This window comes from Lissotriton vulgaris, chromosome 3_2 (assembly GCF_964263255.1).
Source record: "Lissotriton vulgaris chromosome 3_2, aLisVul1.2, whole genome shotgun sequence".
In the NCBI taxonomy this organism is placed as follows: domain Eukaryota; kingdom Metazoa; phylum Chordata; class Amphibia; order Caudata; family Salamandridae; genus Lissotriton; species Lissotriton vulgaris.
The window spans coordinates 205919881-205923225 of NC_141690.1; the positions used below are offsets into that span (position 1 = coordinate 205919881).

At 49.7% G+C, this 3345-nt stretch overlaps 1 pseudogene; it reads left to right on the forward strand.

Moving 5' to 3' along the window:
* The first annotated feature begins 429 nt into the window (after positions 1 to 429).
* On the forward strand, positions 430 to 2648 carry LOC147725534 (uncharacterized; annotated as a pseudogene).
* Positions 2649 to 3345: the final 697 nt, after the last annotated feature.

Below are 3345 nucleotides of genomic sequence, written 5' to 3' on the forward strand. Positions count from 1 at the left end.
CAACGGACCCGAAGAAGGGCCTTGATAGAGCTTGGAGGGGCTGTCAGGAATAGCTCCTTGATGTTTCCGGACCCCTAACCAAGATTTTAGATGCCGCAGTGACTGCTAAGGATTCGAACACTCCTTTGGATCCCACGGAGGTTATGGAATGGGCACAGCGCGCTATGTGCTTTCTAGGGAACGCGAACTGCACCCTGTCGGCAGAACAGAGAAGGTCGTTCCTTATGCAGATTGATCCCCAATTGGCCGAAATGGCAAATACAGAACCGGGCACGCTGGCTAATGGCATGCTGTTCGGGGAAAAGTTTGTGAAAGAAATGGGAAAATACGTGAATACATTCTCCGCCCTGGATAAGGCTCAAGCGAACATCAAAAAAGTGTTCCGGACTGGAATTTTTAACAGGGCCGGATGCTACAGGGGTCGAGCGTATGGCCGCGGAGCTAATCAGACCTCACGAGGCTCCGAACAACGTGGCAGATGTGGTGTCCAATGTTCCAAGTTCTACCCTGCACGCAATCGCGGGGATAGGGGGAGACAAAACCGAGGATGCAGAGGACAGAATTACTCCTCCGGAGACGCCTCTTACTCAGGTAAGCTTAATGCAAGCAGGGGATGTCAAGGTGGGAAGTCGGATTGCCTTATTCCATTACGTGTGGGGGACTCTTACACAGGATCCTTGGATCAAACAGACGGTACAGGGGTTTCAGATAGAGTTTTATGCCTCGCCGCATCAGATTCAGGTTCCTCTTCCCCTACGTTTTTTCCTAGCAGAGATGTCTTTCATAGACGACAAGGTTCTGTCATTGTTAGAGAAAGGGGCAATCAAGCACACTGTTTCTCATCTGTCAGGGTTTGTAAGTACCATCTTTCTAGTGCCCAAGAAGGACAAGAGTTTCCGGCTGGTACTCAATTTGAGGGAATTCGATTCCTGGGTAGTGTTTCGCCATTTCAAAAGGGAAGGGATACATTTGTTTAGGGACATCCTGTTGGAAAAGGATTGGATGGTGCGTCTGGCTTTGAAGGATGCATACCTGGCGGTGCCTATTTTTCCTCCTCATCGAAGGTTCCTCTAGTTCCAGTGGAGAGACCAGTGGTTTGAGTTCACGGCCATGCCCTTTGGTCTCTCGTCCGCGCCTTGGCGTTTCACCAAGTTGTTAAAACTCGTGGAGCAATATCTGAGGGAACGCGTAGTACGACTCATAGTGTATTTGGACGTCATTCTGGTTCTGGCACAAGATATAGGCACAGTTCTTCTTCATCTGAACTGGACGGTCCAACTCTTGCAGGAGTTGGGATTTGTCATCAATGCGCAGAAGTCAATTCTAACTCCGACTCAGTCAATGGAGTTCTTGGGGTTTCAAGTAGATTCAATAGTGGCTCAGCTACTGTTGCCGTTGAGGAAAAGAATAGCTATCAAGAAGGAGTTGAGGAGAGCTCTTGCCTCTCAGACTATATCCTTGAGGACATTAGCCAGATTGGTAGGTCTTCTGGCTGCCTCAATACAGGTGATATTTCCGGGCCCCCTTCGTTACAGGGCGTTTCAGCGGTTGAAAATCCTACACTTACGCAAGGGTTTGAACTATACAGAACAGATCCTACTCTCCGATGAGGCTTGGACTGAGATGACCTGGTGGCTGGATCACATGGATGCGTGGAATGGCAAGGCCATTTTCGCAGCCGTCCCGGAGATAGTCATAGAATCGGATGCCAGCAGATGGGGCTGGGGAGCCCGCTGCGGTTCGGTGGAGACGGGGGGCGCAGTGGGTCCCGGGAGGAACTGAAACTCCATGTCAATTGCCTGGAGCTCCTTGCGGGTTTGTTTGCAATTCGGACGCTCTCCCCGCAACGGACGACTTGCTGTATTTTACTGCGGATGGACAATGTATCAGCAGTACGATACATCAATCGACTGGGAGGCACGAGGTCCTGTCTCTTGGTAGAGATAGCCAAGGATTTTTAGCATTATTGCCTAGCTCTTCATATTTCGGTGACGGCGGAATACATTCCGGGTTCTTCCAATGTGGTAGCGGATTGGAATTCCCATTTCTTGAGGGATGCCAGCGATTGGAGGCTGCATCCGGGAGTGTTCAGTCAATTTAACAACAAATGGGGACCATGTGTAGTGGATCTTTTCACGTCCAGACTCAATACGCAACTTCCTCAGTTCTACAGTTGGCGTCCAGATCCTCTGGTGATCAGCTCGGACACATTTCTTTAGTCATGGACGACGGGCATTCTAAATGCATTTCCACCATTTGTCATGAGACCGAGAGTATTGGTGCAAATCCGTCGTCAGCAGGCGGAAGTGATCCTGATCACACCCTGTTGGAAAGCGCAGGCGTGGTTCCTGGTGGCGCTAGCATTGGCATGTGCTCTTCCGGTGCGGCTGCAGCCGTTTCCGGAGATTTTGGAGGATCCTCTGGGGTTACCTCACCCCTTGGTGATACAGGGGCTCCTGACTTTCATGGCGTGGAGACTTTCAGGTGACGTTGGCAGTTGCCAGGTGTTTCACGAGAGTCTATGTTTTTCTTATCACAGTCATGGGCGCATGCTACGCACAAGTGGTATGAATCAGCGTGGCGTAGATGGGTGCGTTGGTGTTCTGAACGGCAAACTGATCCCATGGGATCCGGTGTCCATCTCATAGTCAATTTTCTCTCAGAGATCGCCAGTTTGGTACTGGCTTACCGGACGGCAAACAATTTCCGTTCAGCGATTTCGGCGGGTCATCCACACATAGATGTTAGACCGGTGGGGGAGCACCCCCTAGTGTGTAAGGTGGTGCGGGGTATCCGGTTGGTCAATCCCCCAAAATCCAAGTACTCTGTGTTATGGGATGTTAATTTAGTTTTGTGTTTTCTTAAAGCTTGGCCGGACAATGAGGGTTTATCCTGGAAACAGCTGTCAGCAAAGCTTACAATTCTGCTATGCCTAATATCCTGTAGAAGAGTCTCAGACGTGCGAGCTTTGGACATAGCAGGTAGAGTATTTACACCTTCGGAGGTCTCTTTCACACTATCCAGGCGGACAAAGACACAGTCGAGATGTATTTCATATCCTGCTTTTCTTCATCATACTAAGTTATGTGTGGTTCGCTGTTTAAAATGTTAAGAGGATTGTACCTGAGAGTTCAGGAACGATGTTGCAGGGCAATTGTTGATTTCTCTTCAGAAACCGTTCTGCCCAGTCACTGCAGCTACTTTAGCCAAGTGGGTTACTTGTTTATTGGGTCTTGCAGGTGTAGATATTGCCACGTTTGCCACTCACTCTGTCACAGGAGCTATGGCCTCCAAGGCCTTTCAGACAGGATCTTGCCTACAAGATATTATGGCTGCGGCGGACTG